General features: G+C 44.8%; 1 protein-coding gene across 2 annotated transcripts in view; it reads left to right on the forward strand.

Moving 5' to 3' along the window:
- st6galnac3 (ST6 (alpha-N-acetyl-neuraminyl-2,3-beta-galactosyl-1,3)-N-acetylgalactosaminide alpha-2,6-sialyltransferase 3) overlaps positions 1-20,284 on the forward strand; it is a 307,564-nt gene that overhangs the window by 23,714 nt on the left and 263,566 nt on the right. The gene's annotated exons all lie outside the window — the stretch shown is intronic.

Below are 20,284 nucleotides of genomic sequence, written 5' to 3' on the forward strand. Positions count from 1 at the left end.
GTGTGGTGTCCGGTGAGCTGCTCCCAAAACTTCAGGTGTGATCTAATCAGGGCTTTGTATAACTGAAATGTGACTTCCACCCTCTGGTGTTCTAGCCCTCTAGATATAAAGGCCTGCTTATTTGCCTTTTTGATTATTGACAAAAAGCCTTAAAATTGACATTTTAAGGATCTTGTACCTGAATCAAAAGTCCTTTTTTGACCTTTATTATTTCAAGGTTTGCAATATTTAGAAAGTAGCATTTTGCCTTTTTTAGTCCCAATGTAGCTGATTTCAAATGTTCCTATGCTGAAACCCATGAGTCGCAGTTTTCACATAATTTCTTGGTAAACTTCCTCAAAAGCTCCAATATCTCCTATCCTGTGCCATTAGAAAGGTTTTGGTTAGGTGGCCTTCCATCCCGTCTAAGTTTCTAGTGAAAACAGTAAACGGACTTCTGTGACATGCAACTGGTCATTTCCCATGATACCTGCCACTAAATTCAATTCAATGCACTTTAACCTTAGCGAACAGTCTCTTCTGAAGGGTATTATCAAATGTCTTTTGTAAAACTATACAAATAATACCTGTTGATATTTCTTTGCTCAGTACTTTAGTCATCCCTTCAATAGATTAGTATTGATGAAAACAGTTAGTCATATTCTGTTATAAGATAATAAAATGTGGGGCTGGATGAACACAGCAGGCCAAGCAGCATCTCAGGAGCACAAAAGCTGACGTTTTGGGCCTAGACCCTTCATCAGAGAGGGGGATGGGGAGAGGGAACTGGAATAAATAGGGAGAGAGGGGGAGGCGGACCGAAGATGGAGAGAAAAGAAGATAGGTGGAGAGAGTATAGGTAGGGAGGGGATAGGTCAGTCCAGGGAAGACGGACAGGTCAAGGAGGTGGGATGAGGTTAGTAGGTAGCTGGGGTTGCGGCTTGGGGTGGGAGGAAGGGATGGGTGACAGGAAGAACCGGTTAGGGAGGCAGAGACAGGTTGGACTGGTTTTGGGATGCAGTGGGTGGGGGGGGGGGGGGGGGGGGAAGGGGGGGAAGAGCTGGGCTGGTTGTGTGGTGCAGTGGGGGGAGGGGACGCACTAGGCTGGTTTAGGGATGCAGTAGGGGAAGGGGAAATTTTGAAACTGGTGAAGTCCACATTGATACCATATGGCTGCAGGGTTCCCTGGCGGAATATGAGTTGCTGTTCCTGCAACCTTCGGGGTTGCAGGAACTCCCCGAAGGTTGCAGGAACAGCAACTCATATTCCGCCTGGGAACCCTGCAGCCATATGGTATCAATGTGGACTTCACCAGTTTCAAAATCTCCCCTTCCCCTACTGCATCCCTAAACCAGCCTAGTTCGTCCCCTCCCCCCACTGCACCACACAACCAGCCCAGCTCTTTTTCCCCCCCCCCCCCCCCAACCACTGCATCCCAAAACCAGTCCAACCTGTCTCTGCCTCCCTAACCTGTTCTTCCTCTCGCCCATCCCTTCCTCCCACCCCAAGCCGCACCCCCAGCTACCTACTAACCTCATCCCACCTCCTTGACCTGTCCGTCTTCCCTGGGCTGACCTATCCCCTCCCTACCTCCCCACCTATACTCTCTCCACCTATCTTCTTTCCTCTCCATCTTCGGTCCGCCTCCCCCTCTCTCCCTATTTATTCCAGTTCCCTCTCCCCATCCCCCTCTCTGATGAAGGGTCTAGGCCCGAAACGTCAGCTTTTGTGCTCCTGAGATGCTGCTTGGCCTGCTGTGTTCATCCAGCCTCACATTTTATTATCTTGGAATTCTCCAGCATCTGCAGTTCCCATTTATCTCAGTCATATTCTGTTGAAGTTTTCATCTTTCATCAGGACATTTCACAAGAATTTCAAAGTGGGGGGGAAAATTGGCACTCCTACTGCAGGAGAGGAGAGTGCTGACTGGTAGATTTTGATAGGTAGAATAGAGAATGTACCAATTAGTAATGATTTGAGAGTCAACTGTTTGTTTTTGTTTTAAATCTTTAAATATCCTTTACTAATTCATCTTGGATCCTTCTGATCAGCAGAAAATTTCAAGATACTCAGTCACTATCTTTCTCTGTTAGACCAGTAATTCTCCAATAACCGCTGTTAAGCTAACAGATCTACCACTATACTCGTGCAATAGATGTAGAGAATCCGAATGTCACTGAAAAATAACACATTTGTTGAATTTCTATCTTTCATTTGATTACATTTTAGGCCAGGCAGGGTAAATCTGACTGTCAAGGTATTTTCCTGAGAAACCAGTATGAGAATGGTTGTTATCTATTTTGTTGAGTTGAAACAGGCACTGTTTACAAGTATTGATTTATATGTAACTTCCAGTACACAACAGTCAACCAACTTGGCTTGTTCTTTGTGATCAGTCTGCTCAGAGATACTTGTACACATTGTAGACTGTAGACTGGGTGGGAGGTAAGGTCATTAGTAATGCTCAAGGACTGTTTCAGCCTGTTTTGTTGTTTTTATGTAATTATCCAATTCATTTTTATTATTTTAGAATTCAATAATTGTTTCAACAATGGCACAAATTATGATTGCTGGTATTGTCGTCACCATTTGATGCTAGTCACCGTGACAAAAAAAATTTTCCATCAACCAGTTCTAGCTAGAGTGTGACGTGGCTCTGGGGTCAGCACTGCTACCTCACAGGACTGAGGACCTGGGTTCAATCCCAGCCTTGGGTGACTGTCTGTCTGTCTGAGTGGAGTTTGCACATCATCCCTTTATCTGTGAGTTTCCTCCCACAGTCCAAAGATGTGCAGGTTGGGTGGATAGATTGTGGTGTCCAGGGATATGCAGGCTAGATAGGTTAGTGATGGGAAATGCAGGGTCATAGGGGTGTGTCTGGGTGGGATGCTGTTCACAGGGTTAGTATAGACTTTATGGACTGAATGACCAGCATCCACACTGTAGAGATTCTGAGATTATATTTAATCTACTTGTTCAGATGTGTTCTCATGCTCATTGCAGTGCCTCTCAGTCCAGACGTAGAGACACTATCATTGTACCACAAGATCGTCAATGCATTTCGTATATAGAGCACTTTATTCTGTCTCACTTGTGTATTTATAGAAAGAAAGACACCATTGTGAATAGATTTTATTGTTCTTTTTGGGTTTTTTCTTCTATATTTGGAACACCCATGCGGCCCATTGAATACTTACAAGTCAAATCTGTAAGGGCAATGCTGACCTCAAAAATGAGACCGGGGTAGGGAGAGTAGGAAGGGGCTAAATGAAATTGGAGTCGGGTGGGGGGGGGGGAATAAAACACCGGATCCCCGGTGGTGCCTATCTCCCTCTAAGGCATTGATGGATGCTTCCTCCTCCTCCTCCTCCTCCTCCTCCTCCTCCTCCTCCTCCTCCTCCTCCTCCTCCTCCTCCTCCTTTTCCTCCTTTTCCTCCTCCTCCTTTTCCTCCTTTTCCTCCTCCTCCTCCTCCTTTTCCTCCTCCTCCTCCTCCTCCTTTTCCTCCTCCTCCTCTTCCTCCTCTTCCTCCTCCTCCTCCTCCTTTTCCTCCTCCTCCTCCTCCTCCTTTTCCTCCTCCTCCTCCTCCTCCTCCTCCTCCTCCTCCTCCTCCTCCTCCTCCTCCTCCTCCTCCTCCTCCTCCTCCTCCCTCTTTTCCTCCTCCCTCTTCTCCTCCTCCTCCTCCTCCTCCTCCTCCTCCTCCTCCTCCTCCTCCTCCTCCTCCTCCTCCTCCTCCCCCCTCTTCTTCTCCTCCTCCTCCTCCTCCTCCTCCTCCTCCTCCTCCTCCTCCTCCTCCTCCTCCTCCTCCTCCCCCCTCTTCTCCTCCTCCTCCTCCTCCCCCCTCTTCTCCTCCTCCTCCTCCTCCCCCCTCTTCTCCTCCTCCTCCTCCCCCCTCTTCTCCTCCTCCTCCTCCCCCCTCTTCTCCTCCTCCTCCCCCCTCTTTTCCTCCTCCCCCCTCTTTTCCTCCTCCCCCCTCTTTTCCTCCTCCCCCCTCTTTTCCTCCTCCCCCCTCTTTTCCTCCTCCCCCCTCTTTTCCTCCTCCCCCCCTCTTTTCCTCCTCCCCCCTCTTTTCCTCCTCCCCCCCTCTTTTCCTCCTCCCCCCTCTTTTCCTCCTCCCCCCTCTTTTCCTCCTCCCCCCTCTTTTCCTCCTCCTCCCCCCTCTTTTCCTCCTCCTCCCCCCTCTTTTCCTCCTCCTCCCCCCTCTTTTCCTCCTCCTCCCCCCCTCTTTTCCTCCCCCTCCCCCCTCTTTTCCTCCCCCTCCCCCCTCTTTTCCTCCCCCTCCCCCCCTCTTTTCCTCCCCCTCCCCCCCTCTTTTCCTCCTCCCCCTCCCCCCTCTTTTCCTCCTCCTCCTCCTCCTCTTTTCCTCCTCCTCCTCCTCCTCCTCCCCCCTCTTTTCCTCCTCTTTTCTTCCTCCTCCCCCCCCCCCCCGGCCACACACAATGAGAGCGTGGTAAGTGTATGGAATATGCTGCCAGAGGAAGTGGTGGAGGCTGGTACAATTACAACATTTAAAAGGCATGTTAATGGGTACCTGAATAGGGAGGGTTGAGAAGAATATGGGTGAAATGCTGGCAAATGGGACTAGATTAATTTAGGCTATCTGGTTGGCATGGATGAGTTGGATTGAAGGGCCTGTCTCCATGCTGTACAACTCGCTGATTTGAGGACACCCAGGCACAAACATAACCATGGAAGAGGGGCAGGGTGCTTGGTTTAAAATTTTGATTTAAATTAAAATAACGCCTGCTGGCCTTTTTCACATTTTAAACAGACATTGGCAGCTAATTATCAGTCATCATTTCATTTGATACATCCACCCAAAGCAACACCTCTACCAAACAGAATCTACTTGCCAACCAATCAGTACTCTTCTCTCATACAGTGGAAATATTGTTCTCTCTTTCCATTGGGGTTTCTTGCAAATTGCCCTGATGATAAAAATCATTGACAAATTGCACCTTTGTTCGGCAATACTCAGTTTTTAGTTCCCCATTGCCACCTTTCTTGAATAGCAGAGTAACACTCATTTTCCAAACTAAAAGAAAGCTCCTTTTATTGAGGCAATTTATACTTGAAACATCTGCAATGTTCCTACTTATTTCCTTTGGTTTCTTTATGTAGGTTTCAATCAGGTCAGCGTTGTAGTGCCACCACTCTCTCTCTCTTCTTTAATTTTATTTGCTTTTGATGACGCCATATTCCTGATTCAATATTTCTGGTCTTGGAACATCAGACATGTTGACCTTTTAAGCAATGAATAATGAAATAATCCTTCATTTTATTCTTTTATGCAGTGGCCCTCACTGAAAGGCCAGCATTTATTGCTGACTGCTACTTCCCCTTGAGGTTTCATGTTTAAAAATGTATCAGTGTTCTGTGGATGTGAGTTCAAAGCTTACCAAGGCAAATGAGGAGATATGAATCCTATATTTTTAAGAGGGTGGAATTAAAATCTAGTCTAGTAATAACCATGTGATCATAGTTGATTGTCATTAAAAATGCATCTGGTTCACTATCTTCATTTTAGGGAAGGAAATCTGCTGTCCTTACCTGGTCTGGCCTATATGTTCATCCCCAGTCCGACAGTAATGTGGTCACTCTGCTGGTCTCTGGGCACTAAGGGTTGAACAGTAACTGGTGACCGAGCCAGTGACACTCATCCGATAAATGATTACAAGAAAAGCTGGTGGTGAACTGCCTCCTTGAAGCACTGCAGCCAATTTAATGTAAACATTGCTGTTAGGGGGGATAACTCCATAGAAACTGTTCAGTTCCTCAAGCCTTCTCCACCATTCAACAGCATCATGGCTGTTCAATACTCCTTACATCTACTTTCCTGCCCTTTCCCCTTGACAAGAAGTCTTGAGCCTTTAACAAACTCCAGAAGTATTTGAGGAGGAATTATCTAATTCTAAATCTGAATGCAAAGTCATTATCAGCATCAAAAACAGAAATTGCTGGCAAGAGTGACTTTCTCTTCTTAGATGCTGCCAGACCTGCTGAGCTTTTCCAGCAATTTGTTTTTTGTTTCTGATTTTACAGCATCCGCAGTTCTTTCGGTTCATTATCCAGCATGTCAGTGATTTCTTCATTTTTCAATGACATTATCAACAGCAGCAATTTTCAAGTGCTTCACATTGACCCTGGCCACTCCTTTACAGTGAGAGAATTATAAGTTGTTTTTTTTTAATTTTCATATCTTTTGCAAGCTTCTTTCAGCTTCCCTTTTTTTTGTAGCTTTTTACTGTGTTGACACCCTTTTGTGATTCTCTGCACCTTTTCCTCGTTACCAAAATATGTGTTTTCTTTTGTGTTTATTCTTGTGCACATTTTCTTTCAGCTTGAAGTTGTCGGTTACATCCTCAGTCAGCCATGGCTGTAATATTTGGCAAGCAGTGTTGTTCTCTTTAAGGATATAGAATGGCTTTGTAACCATTATACCTTTTTTTTCTTACAGACCACCTCACCCTGACCTTCTGTTTTCCCCATTAACTGATTTGTTTAGTTTATTGTAGTTGGTATTGCATCTCCGCAAAGTCAGCCTTTTTAAAATCAATAACCTCTGTGGCAGATTCACATTTTTCCCTTTCAAGCATTACATTGAAATTGATGGTGTTGTTAATACTATTGGGAAACTGCTCATGTACCATTAGGCTGTTCACTAAATCTGGCTCATTATTAAATCTAATGTGGCATGACCTTAGTTGGTTCTGGGACAAGTCACTGACGAACATTCTCCCAGACACACTGAAGCACTTTGCTTCATGTCTAATATCTGTTAGTCAACTTAACACAATCTCTATGAAAATGTAAATTGATCAGTGTTTCCATGTTGTACAGCCGTAAAATCTTTTACAAAAATTGAAATAGCTGGAAAGGCTGAGCAGATCTGGCAGCATCCGTGCATCTCCGGGACTCGGCCCAAAGCAGACTGAGGGGTCTGATTCCCAGGACAGCAGTAGAACATAGAATATAGAACGTAGAACAATACAGTGCAGAACAGGCCCTTCGGCCCTCAGTGTTGCACTGACCTGTGACCTAATCTAAGCCCCTCCCCCTACACTATCCCATCATCATCCACACGGGCCAATTCCCAAGTGGCAGCAGAGTGGGCACAGGCCAGGTCACAAGCCGGTTCCCAGAGCAGAGTGTGCGGCCATGCCCTGAGGCAAGTACAGGAGTCACAGCAGCAAGAGAGTGTGTCCTGCACAAAGGCCAGCGCGTGGAAGTGGCTGTGTTGCCTTGTGTTCTGAAGCCAGGAGGCATGGACTCATGGAAAAGGACTGGCATTTGAGTACTTTATACTCAATTCTTAGTATCATTCTGGAGTTTTTGAACTCTCTTCCCATGCTAACCTAGATTTATTTTACACTGTAACAACACTTGAAGTGTCTGCACCTAAGATGATGCCAAGTGACGACACTACAAACTTTTCACTGCTCTCCTTCAAGCACAAGTGTCCATAAAGGCTACTCGATTTTCTCCATGGAGAGAAATCAAATAGCATGGTGGGTTCAGTGACCCTTCAGAACTGGTGGTAGCAAGGAGAATGTTGTTTTTCATGCAGAATATAGGGTAGGGAGTACAGCATTAACAATAAGTTGGGATACAGTCCAGAGAGAGAGAGAGAGAGAGAGAGAACAGTGGGACAGAGAAAGGAGTGAATAATGTAGCCGAGGAGAATGTATAGCTCTTAGTGGCTAATGATGGGCAGTGCGTTGTAGCAGACCATGTGATAACAAGGCCTGGTCTGTGGCGGTTGGGGTAAGGACATGAGAGAATGTACCTGAAGCCCCAAAATTGTTGAACTTGACATTGAGTCCAGAAGGCAGTAGAGTTCCCAAGTGGAAAAGTTAGGTGTTGTTCTTCCAGTTAGTGCTGGGCTTTGCTGGAGCACTGCAGCAAGCCTGAGACACAGATGTCGGACAGGGAACAGGGTGGTGTGTTGAAATGAACTAAGATCTTTTAGTTATTTTGACCAGCCTGTTCAGACACATTATGGCACACATCTGGAGCATTTCGGACTTGAATGAGAGCGTCCTTTTTAATAAAACCCTTTTATGGCTTGTGTTTAATTCTAACCAGATTTGTCAGTTTGTTTCTTTATTATATTCTCCCTTGCCATTGCAGTTCCACAGATTCATCCTGAATCACTAAATCTACTGCTTCCCCCTCTACCATGCCTCCTGGCTTTCGCGTAGAAATTATAAACCTGGCCTCTTCGGTTCCCAGTCCCCCAGCCATTTCTCAGCCAAATGTTATAGCCTTGAAGCTGAATTTGTATCTGGAATTGATTTGATGTTGTTCCTTACATTCTGTGTCTGTGTAAAGAGTGCTTCCTTGGGCCAAAGACCAAAAACTAGCTTTCTGCTCTTTGTAGGTCACAATGGGAGGCGACGGCTTAGTGGCATCATCGCTGGACTGTTAATCCAGAGACCCCAGATGATGATGTTCCAGGGACCGGGTTCAAATCCTGCCATGTAGATGGTGGAATTTGAATTCAATGTGAATTAAGAGTCTCGTGATGATTTCCTCCATTATTGGGGGGAGGGGGGGAGGGAACCCACCCAGTTAACTAATGTCCTTTTAGGGAAGGAAGCTGCCATCTGTACCTGGCAATATGGTTGACTCTTTCTTCCCCTCTGAGCAATAAATGCTGCCTAGCTAGTGAATATTGAAATTGTGACCCCTAGTTACTGACATAACAACTAGTGTAAATGGAATATCCTCCTTTACTCTGTCAAAATTGTTAATTTTGAACATTTCAATAAGTTGACCTCTTAAAGTTAGAATCCAGCATCGGCAGCTCTTATTGAGATAAGGTGTCAAGCTGGATGAACGCAGCAGACCAGGCAGCATCAGAGGAGCAGGAAGGCTGATGTCGGGGAACTTCTTGACTTCAGAGACGATAAGCAAAATTTCTCTAATCTTGTATCGAAAATTCCTCATTCCTGGTATCATTTTAATAAATCTCCTTTGCACACTGTTCAGGATTTTAACATCATTCCTTAAATAAGGTGCCCAGAACTGAGCATAATACTCCAAAAGTGGTCTGAGCAATGACTTGTACAGGTGTAGTATCCCTTCCTTGCTTTTATACCCTGTGTCTCTATTTATAAACCCAAGCATCCTATAAGCCATCGTAACAATGGTTTCAGCTTGCCTGGCCACCTTCAGAGAAACAAGCACATAAACCCTAAGTTCCTTGTGCTCCTGTACTCCTCTCAATGTTGTACCATTGACCCTGTATTGTTTCTGTAGTTTTTTTTAACCAAAATGCATTTCTTCACATTTCTGTGTGGAATTCATTTGGCAGGCATCTGCCCATTTGACCAATTTGGCATCGACACTGGGGTTGCTCGGCATCATACTTACAATTCACTATTTTCCCTTGCAAATCTAGAGATTTTTGCCTTCAACACCCACGTCTGAATCATTTATATAAATCAGAAAAAGCAAGGGTCCCATCACCAATCCCTGGGATCACCCATTTTGACTCGTCTCAAGTCTGAAAAATCCCCACCTATATCTCGCATCTGTTTCCCACCTTTTTAGCTAGTTTCTTGTATTTGCTGCCAAGGACCAGTGATCCCAAACATTTCTAATTTGCTAACCAGCCTGCCATGTGGCACTATTTCCAATGATTTCTGAAAGACCAAATTATACAACATCCACAGCACTACCCTCCTCGAATGCATGTGTTACCTCAATTGACTCAAGTCAAAAATAACTCAATTGGCCATAAAACAATGATGTTAAAAATAGTTCAATGAATTACTTCATTTTATAACTTTTTACTGTCTTTAAGAAGTCCAATTGCTTTGTCAGCTATCCAGATTTTTAAATTATCACTAGTAGAAACCACAAACACTTAACTTCTTGTGTAAATTAACATTGTACAACTTACAGAATTGCTCACAGAGCCAGTGTAGTTAATCAAACAATATTTTCACCAGGGCTCAGCTATTTCAACCTTTTTTATTCCATGCCTGGGCTGTCACTCAAGAATGTTTTAAGTGAGTGGAGGAGGTATAGGTGGATGAAGGATGGGGGACTATGAGGTAAGGGCTCAAGTGCCTTACTATTTTCATTAGAACCAGGACACAGTCTCTCATCGCTGAGGCATGCCTTTAAGACTGCTAGCCCCAGTACACATTGGCCCTGAGGCTGCCTCTGGTCCCTCTCCAGATACGGAACGCCTTCCCAATCCAACTGAAAACCCCGTCTTCTCAAGCTCCTCTCCCCAGGCAGGTATGCCAAAGCATCCTCACCATCCAATTCAAAGGTTAAAAATCCACCCGATTAGTCTCTCTTCCTGAGACTAGCTTTTGATTCCGTAGTTCTTAATTCATTGTATTTCTTAATCAACTGCATTTAAAGTTCACCAGAGGCCATGGTGGGATTTGAACCCCTATTGCCAGAGTCTAGCCTGGGCTTCTGAATTATTAATCTCGTGATATTACCAAGGTGACACCACATCCCCTTCTTATACCTTTTGTTTATTAGGCTACCATTAAAGTTCATAGAAATAAATGTAAATAAACATAAAACTTGTACCTGATTAGACCAGGAGAATAAAATGTCCACTAACTACTCAATCTGCTTCTTCTCATGAATTAACTTCACCTTCAGCATTTCAATTTACTCCTCTCCCTGATGCTCACATTCCACTTATCTCCACCCTCAACTTTTGTTTATAACTCTCCCACTCCTTTGTTGCTCTACTACTGAGCTCTCTTAGGCCTGAAGCTCCTGAATTCTGGTCTCTACTATTCCTCAAACAATAAATGGATGGTGTTCTGGTCAATTCTCTGCAGCCACTTCTGCCTCTCAGTTTCACATGCCATTCACTTCAGAGGCATTCTCAATCCATCATTCATGCAAATACATACCTTACGTTGGAACAGGAATTTTGTGAATAAGAGAAAGCATTTTAGGAACACACAGGCGAGCCTTTGACAAATGCTGTGATCTAACTTTGTCTAGCAGAGTCTCTCCCACATGATGACAGTTGGAACGTGTGAGCTCAGAGCAGGGAGCTCTGCTGACATCATGTCATGTGCACTCATCTAGACTTGAAATGTTAGAACATAGAACATAGAACATGCCCTTCAGCCTACGATGTTGTGCCGACCATTGATCCTCATGTATGCACCCTCAAATTTCTGTGACCAAATGCATGTCCAGCAGTCTCTTAAATGACCCCAATGACCTTGCTGCCACAACTGCTGGCAACGCATTCCATGCTCTCACAACTCTCTGTGTAAAGAACCCACCTCTGACATCCCCTCTATACTTTCCTCCAACCAGCTTAAAACTATGACCCCTCATGTTAGCCATTTCTGCCCTGGGAAATAGCCTCTGGCTATCAACTCTATCTATGCCTCTCATTATCTTGTATACTTCAATTAGGTCCCCTCTCCTCCTCCTTTTCTCCAATGAAAAAAGACCGAGCTCAGTCAACCTCTCTTCATAAGATAAGCCCTCCAGTCCAGGCAGCATCCTGGTAAACCTCCTCTGAACCCTCTCCAAAGCATCCACATCTTTCCTATAATAGGGCAACCAGAACTGGACGCAATATTCCAAGTGCGGTCTAACCAAAGTTTTATAGAGCTGCAACAAGATCTCATGACTCTTAAACTCAATCCCCCTGTTAATGAAAGCCAAAACACCATATGCTTTCTTAACAACCCTGTCCACTTGGGTGGCCATTTTAAGGGATCTATGTATCTGCACACCAAGATCCCTCTGTTCCTCCACACTGCCAAGAATCCTATCCTTAATCCTGTACTCAGCTTTCAAATTCAACCTTCCAAAATGCATCACCTCGCATTTATCCAGGTTGAACTCCATCTGCCACCTCTCAGCCCATCTCTGCATCCTGTCAATGTCCTGCTGCAGCCTACAACAGCCCTCTATACGGTCAATGACACCTCCAACCTTTGTGTCATCTGCAAACTTGCTGAGCCATCCTTCAATCCCCTCATCCAAGTCAGTAATAAAAATTACAAACAGTAGAGGCCTAAGGACGGAGCCCTGTGGAACACCACTCACCACTGACTTCCAGGCAGAATATTTTCCTTCTACTATCACTCGCTGCCTTCTGTTGGCCAGCCAATTCTGTATCCAGACAGCTAAGTTCCCCTGTATCCCATTCCTCCTGACCTTCTGAATGAGCCTACCATGGGGAACCTTATCAAATGCCTTACTGAAGTCCATACACACCACATCCACAGCTCGACCCTCATCAACTTTTCTAGTCACATCCTCCAAGATCTCTAAGGTTTGTGAGGCATGACCTGCCCCTCTCAAAGCCGTGCTGACTGCATTTGATCAAGCCATGCTCTTCCAGATAGTCATAAATCCTATCCCTCAGAATCCTTTCTAACACCTTGCAGATGACAGACGTGAGACTTACTGGTCTGTAATTGCCGGGGATTTCCCTATTTCCTTTCTTGAAGAGAGGAATTACATTTGCCTCTCTCCAGTCCTCAGGTACGACTCTAGTGGAGAGCAAGGATGCAAAGGTCCTCGCAAGTGGCGAAGCAATTGCATTTCTCGCTTCCCAAAGCAGCCGAGGACAAATCTGGTCCGGGCCTGGCGACTTGTCAATCTTAATGTTTGACAAAATTTTCAGCACATCAGCTTCCTCTATCCCTATCCATTCCAGCATGCACACCTGCTCTTCAAAGGTTTCATTCACTACAAAGCTCACTTCTTTCATAAAGACAGAAGCAAAAAACTCATGTAGGGCTTCCCCTACCTCCTCAGACTCCACACACAAGTTCCCTATGCTATCCCTGATCGGCCCTACTCTTTCTTTGGCCATTCTCTTGTTCCTCACAAGTGTAAAATGCCTTTGTGTTCTCCCTAATCCGTTCTGCCAAGCCTTTCTCGTGCCCCCTCCTGGCTCTCCTCAGACCATTTTTGAGCTCCTTCCTTGCCTGCGTGTAATCCTCTCTAGCTGAACTTGTTAGCTTGCCGTCTTTCCACAAATGCGAAACAAAAACCGAAAGAACTGCGGATGCTGTAAATCAGGAACAAAAACAGAAGTTGCTAGAAAAGCTCAGCAGGTCTGGCAGCATTTGTGAAGAAAAATATCAATTAACATTTCAGGTCTGGTGACCCTTCCTCCAAACAGAGGAATGGTTCTGAGGTAGGGTCTTCCAACCCAAAATATTAATTCTGCATTTTTTTTTCTTCACAGATGCTGCCTGACATGCTGTGATTTCCACTTTTTTTTGTTTGTTTGTTTTCAGTGTTTGAAAATACACTGGCCTGATCCTATAGGAGGAACAGGTGATCTCATGCAAAAAAAATGAAGCTGAGTGCTGCATTTTTACAGTGAAAAGGATTTGAAATGAAAGACACATTAAATGTTTGGTGGAATGGAGTGGAGGGTCGGTGGGAAAATTAGGCTGGAACGTTAGCGGGTAAGAAGGGTATCGTCAACCCCTTACAGTACAACAAGCACGAGAGAACAGCTGTGGATTGAGGGCGAGAGACTGACGTAGTGGTTAGCACTGCTGCCTCACAGCTCCAGGGACCCAGGTTCGAGTCCACTCTCGGACAACTGTCTGTGTGGAGTTTCAACATTCTCCCTTTGTCTGCGTGGGTTTCCTCCGGGTGCTCTGGTTTCCTCCCACAATCTAAAGATGTGCAGGTTAGGTGGATTGGCTATGCTAAATTGCCCATATTGTTCAGGGATGTGTGTAGATCAGGTGGAATGGGTCTGGGTGGGATGCACTGAGGGTTGGTGTGGACCTGTTGGGCCAAAGAGCCTGTTCCCACACTGTGGGATTCAATGAATGTAATATGAAAGAAACAGAGTTAACATTCCAAGTCTGGCACAGCTGATTTATAGGACACAAGACTGAGGGTCATACTGGACTCAGTGTTAACTCTGTTCCTCTCTCCACAGATGCTGTCAGGCCTGATGAGCATCTCCAGCAATCTGTTTGTTTCAGATTTCCAAAATCCACTGTACTTTTGCCTTTTGTTACCTCTAGTTGAACACATTGTGTCTCCAGTGTTCCTAACTGTCTCCCCTTTCTTGTTCCCAACCTATTTACCCAATCATATATCGCTATATCAGTTTAACTTCAATCCCTATTAAATTGCCTGCCTCCCCTGTCCTCCTTTCCCATAATCCTTTCCCACCCTTTACCTTTAAACCTCAGCTGTGTTTGACACCAAAAGCTTTGTCACTTTGAATGGCTGTCTTGCCCATCTGACAGTGTTCACTTCCCCTTGCACTTTTTTCTTCAGCTGCAGCGTTGCAGTGGGAAATATTGCGATTGACAGCGTTCACAGTAGGTGAATGAATAAGAGAACAGGAAGATGCATCTCACAGGGTTTGCAGTACTCTCTCCCAATTTTACAAGGTCCCACTCGGCTTGCGCCGGCTCTAATCAGGAGGGATGGATTGTAGTCGAACAGCATATCCCATGATTAAAGTGAAAAATTCCTCTTTTATGTTGCACCACTATCATTACTGCATTCATTTGTAGAACTTTAAAACACATGGGGACTGTTTTGAATGTGTCTTTGCTTGCTCTTTGAAAAGATATCCCTTTTTAATTCATTCATAGGATGTGGACATCACTGTCTGGGTGAGTAATTTTGTTGTCTTTAACTCAGTGCACTACTCAAACATTGCAGAAGGCACTTGAGAGCCGACTATATTGCTGTAGGTCTGGAGTCACATGTAGGCCAGACCAAGTAATTATGGCAGATTTACCCTCCCTAAAAGGGCAGGAATTAGAGGGGCAGAGCTGCATGAACACAGTGGGCCAAGCAGCGTCATAGGAACAGGAAAGCCAACGTTTGGGCTTAGACCCTTCTTCAGAAACGTTGGCTTTCCTGCTCCTCTGATGCTGCTTGGCTTGCTATGTTCATCCAGCTCGACACCTTTGTTATCTCAGATTCTCCAGTATCTGCAGTTCCTACAATCTCTGGGCAGGAATTAGGTCAGCTTTTAACAGCAATTGAGCGTAGTTTCAGTCACCTCACTGAAACCAGTGTTCAGATTCCAGATTACATTCCACCCATGTCGTAGTTGGGATTTGAACCAATCTGCCATCAGAACAATTGCCTACGATACCAGAAACTCATTAGGTGAACTTACCAGTGCTCCAAAAGCACTGGGGATGTGATGGTGCAATGGTATTATTTCCAGACTGTTATCCCAGAGATTTATAACAATGGTGGAATTTGTAATCAATAAAATTCAAGAAATTAAGTGTTTTATTAGTGTCTATGGAGTCATTGTTGGTTATCTGAGAAAATCTCATCAGGTTCACCAACGTCCTTTCAGGATGAAACTGCCTCCTTACCTAGTCTGACCTACATGTGGCTCCAGACCTGCAACAATGTGACTGATTCTTAACTACCCTCTGGGGGATGGGCAATACATGCTGCCCTAGCCAGTGATACCCACCCCCCTGTGAATGAATAAATTAACAAAAACTTCCCTCCCTAAGGACTGTGTGGGTCACCCTTCCGCAGGTGGACTGCTGTGGTTCAAGTAGGCAGCTCACCATCACCTTCTCCAGGGCAGTTAAGGACAAGCAATACATGTTAGCCAAATGGTAAAGCCCATATCCCATGCATAAACTAAAATACATTTTTTTTCCATAGCCTTGTAAATGCTTTATTTTCTGAATTGTCTTCCTTCAATAAAACTGTTACTTTTAATTATTCCTTCCCTATTTCCATACTTTGATACCTTTTTGCAACTGTGAAGTCTTCCTTTACAATATAAATACAATCACAAAGCCCATTCCTTAATGAGCAGTTGCGCAGCAGTGCTTTTCTCTTTGAACAGCCTCACTGAGGTGATCCTAACCATTCTTTTCTGGGTGACAGACTACATGTCATTTTGATAGCAATGCAAGATCTTACAACATAATAACCTCCATGGAGTTCCGATGTAGAAGTATAAGGCAATAACTGCAGCCTTCGTTTATTTGTGACCAGCCAGCTCAGAATCAGTCCCTTGAAGTGAACAGATTCTGAATCCCCTACTTATATTAGTCAGTGTAGGCCCCCTGCTTGACCCAGATTAACAACTCCAGTCAAGGATCTTGTAGTCAATGAAATCCACCTGACTCCAATCATTATCCATGCAGGACTCGAACTGTTAACTCTGTTTCTCTCTCCACAGACGCTGCCAGAGATGCTGGGTTTCTCCAACATCTAATGTTTCTAACATAGCATGGGCTCATTCCTGTGCGCAGCCACTCTCATGATGTTTAGGATGAGTAGCAGCCAATTCATGCACAGCAAGATCCCATAGAATATGGGGACTAGGTTGCTTGGCCCTTTTAAGCCTTCTCCACCAATCATGGCTCAACATCCAACTCGGTATCCTGTTCCTGCTGGCTTCCTATTTCCTTTGATCCCTTTAGCCACAAGAACTATATCGAACAACTTCTTTTTGAAAAGCAAGCAATGTTTTGGTCTCAACCACTTTCTGCAGCAAAGATTTCTATGGGCTTATCACTCCCTGGATGAAGAAATTTCCTAAATGGACTATCCTGCATCCTTAAACTCTGATCCCTGATTCTGAAATCCCCAGACATCAGGAACGTCCTTCCACAAGCAGTAATGAGATAATGGTGAGCTAATCGGATCTTCAGCAAAGTTTATCATGGACTCAACAGTGGCCAGGACACTGGGGAGATGTTCCCTGTTGTTTGTTCGAAACAGTGACCTTGATAGGTGTTGTGGCTATTTGAGCGGACAGCTGGGTTTAACTTCTCATGTCAAAGATGCACTCCGACATTGCAGCACTCACTCAGTAACATCGGTTACGATTATATATTTCTGGAGTGGGATTTGAATCCACAAAACCATGGCTCGGAGATGACAGGGTTACTAACTGAACTAAGACTTGTGCATTCAAGGACAGAGCACTGGATGAAGAGGCTGCCCTTCATTGATGGTGAAATAATAGACTTGTGTCCCTCTCTGTAAGATGCCCTGAAGATATCCTGCAAGGCTGGTACAGCACTGCCACTTTCAATAAAGCTCACTGCATCATTGATCTTGCGCTCTGTGACAGCTAAGGGCAAAAGCATCAGAAACATCAGTCATTCTTTTCACAGTTTCATAGTCTCTGAGTGAGCAATTGTTGGGTCAAGGGAACAAGAACACAAAGGTACTGACATCTAAAGTGGCAGCAGTATCATTGTGGACTGACCTTGTTTGTTGAGAATGTGCCAATGAAATTTCGCCAAGGACTGCAGTCCTGCCTGTTGCACAGAATTTGGGACACAGTAATAGAATATTCAGTCCAAATGTGTTCATAGAAATATAGAAGATAGGAGCAGGTGAGGTGGATTTGCCTTGGTAAATTGTCCTGTAGTCCAGAGTTGTACAGGCTGGTTGGATTAGCCATAGTAAATGTGGGGTTAAAGGGATAGGGTGGCGAGAGGTCTGGATGGGATGCTCTTTGGAGGGACAGTGCAGATGGGATGGGCCAAATGGCCTCTTTTTCCCCTGTAGGAATGCTAGGAGTAGGCCATTCATTCAATTCAATCATCCATTATGATCATGACTGATCATCCAACTCAATGTCCTGTTGCCATTTTCCAACCCTCAGATCCCTTTAACCCCAAGAAATATCCTATCTCAGTCCTGAAAATGTTCAATGTTTTGCTGCATTGAAGCCACGTCCACCTGCAGTACTTAGCCTGTATTAGCCCACTGATGCATACTTCTGTTTCTCTCGACCTCCAAGATGTATCATTTCACTTCATAACTGCCACCTCCAGTTGATGCCTGCAGTTCAAGTGTCTAGGCCAGAAACGTCAGCTTTTGTGCTCCTGAGATGCTGCTGGGCCTGCTGTGTTCATTCAGCCTCACATTTTATTATCTAAGAGTTTTCATCATTTTCTTTTGTGGAAGTCAAGGGACTTGAAACGTTAACTCTGCTTTCGTCCCACAAGCGTAGTCAGACCTATTGACCTTCGCCAACAATTTCTGCTTTTGTTTGCTTTGTATACAAAGCAGCCACCACTTTACTACAGCGACTGCGTTTTAAGGTGAAACTGCATGGTGATGTCCAACCATGGTGAACCACACACTGTCGGTGTAGCCCTTGTTTCTAGAATTTGTATGGGGAATGTGGAAGCTTGGAATGAAAAGGTCTCAGTTATGATATGAGAGATTTAGGGGAATGTGAAGCTATAGAACATAGAACATTCCAGCACAGTACAGGCCCTTCGGCCCTCGATGTTGTGCCAACCTGTCATACTGATCTCAAGCCCATCTAACCTACACCATTCCATGTACGTCCATATGCTTGTCCAATGACGCCTTAAATGTACCTAAAGTTGGTGAATCTACTACCGTTGCAGGCAAAGCGTTCCATTCCCTTACTACTCTCCGCGTAAAGAAACTACCTCTGACATCTGTCCTATATCTTTCACCCCTCAATTTAAAGCTATGCCCCCTCGTGCTCGCCGTCACCATCCTAGGAAAAAGGCTCTCCCTATCCACCCTATCTAACCCTCTGATTATTTTATATCTTGCAATTAAGTCACCTCTCAACCTTCTTCTCTCTAATGAAAACAGCCTCAAGTCCCTCAGCCTTTCCTCGTAAGACCTTCCCTCCATACCAGGCAACATCCTAGTAAATCTCCTGTGCACCCTTTCCAGAGCTTTCACATCCTTCTTATAATGCGGTGACCAGAACTGTACACAATACTCCAAGTTGCACAACTTCATGGAAAGTCAGAAAGTCTCTCACTGACAATGTTGCTGTTGAGGCTGGAAGCTGATGGGAAGCAGAGTGGAGCTTGCTTCTGTTTCCTGAACCAGCCAAAAGAGGGATGGCATCATTTGTTGGGATGTTCTTAGGGCCCATTTTTATTAGCCTGGCCCTAGTTTTGCCAGCAATTACTGGCAGCGAATTACCTCTAGAGAGCCCTTTGGAGGCCTATCTGTTTGAAAGAAGCATCAGGCTGCAGTAGCAGAAAGAAAACAGAGGACACAAAGTCATGGAGGAGATGCCTTCTCTCCAACAAAAGGCGATCTGTGCGGCTGAAATACCACTGTGAAGGAAGGAAGCTCTTTCCAGAGTAACCAGTGACTGCTCTTACCCCCCTGGGGTAAACAAGCTAAGGCCTTCCAGTTTGTCAGGAGCACGGGACAACCTTACCCGACCTGCCCCCGACCACTGATGGGCACCCACCCCTTTCCCGGCCCCTAAAACAATCACGTTGCCAGGGAAACCAGAAGTGAACTGGAAATTTCCACTTCTAATCTGACTTAGTGAGGCCCTCAACAAGTCTAATCAAATCACATGTCTGACATTGGGGCAAATCTTTGTTCTTATCCAGGTCACAGACCCAGCAGGGGAAGAAAATCCATCCTAGTGTTCGGTTCAAAACTCTGATCAATGTATCCCTGTTAGGTGAGAGTTACATTGAGCACAGAGAACGTAGAACATACAGCACAGTACAGGTCCTTCAGCCCATGATGTTGTGCTGGCCTACTATCCTACTAAGATCAATCTAACCTGCAGACCCTACATTTTACTATCCTCCATGTGCCTATCCAAGAGAAGCTTCATAGTATCTGACTCCACTACCACTGTCGGCAGTGCGTTCCACACCCCCACTCTCGGTATAAAGAACCTACCTCTGACATCTCCCCCTGTTCCTTCCTCCAGTCACCTTAAAATTATGCCCCCTCATAATAGCCATTTCTGCCTGGGAAAAAGTCTCTGACCATCCACTCTATTTATGCCTTATCACCTTGTGCACCTCTATCAAGTTACCTCTCATCTTTCTTCACTCCAATGAAAAGAGCCCAAGCTCCCTTAACCTTTCCTCATAAGACTTGCCCTCCAGTCCAGGTATCATCCTGGTAAATCTCCTCTGCACCCTCTGTAAAGCTTCCACATCTTTCCTATAATGAGGTGACCAGAACTGAGCACAATATTCCAAGTGTAGTCTAGCCAGGGTTTTATAGACAACCAAGAATCGAACAACATACATATAAAGAAGGAATGAGAGAAGGAATGGGTCGCTTTGCCCTTCGATACTGCGCCACAGTCCAATAAGACCGTGGTTGATCTGATCTTAAACTTAGCTCTACGATCTTACATGATCCTGATAATCTTCCATCCCTGTGGCCTCAAAGAGCTCTGCCTTAAAAATATTTAAATATTTTGTATCCACTGCCTTTGAAGGAAGGGAATTCCAAAGACCCTCAAGCTACTGAGAGGAAAAAATGCTTCATCATCTCTCTGATGACCCGTTCTTTTAAAACTGTGCTCCATAATTCGAGATTCTCCTA

This window comes from Stegostoma tigrinum, chromosome 8, assembly GCF_030684315.1.
Source record: "Stegostoma tigrinum isolate sSteTig4 chromosome 8, sSteTig4.hap1, whole genome shotgun sequence".
NCBI classification, from domain to species: Eukaryota; Metazoa; Chordata; class Chondrichthyes; order Orectolobiformes; family Stegostomatidae; genus Stegostoma; species Stegostoma tigrinum.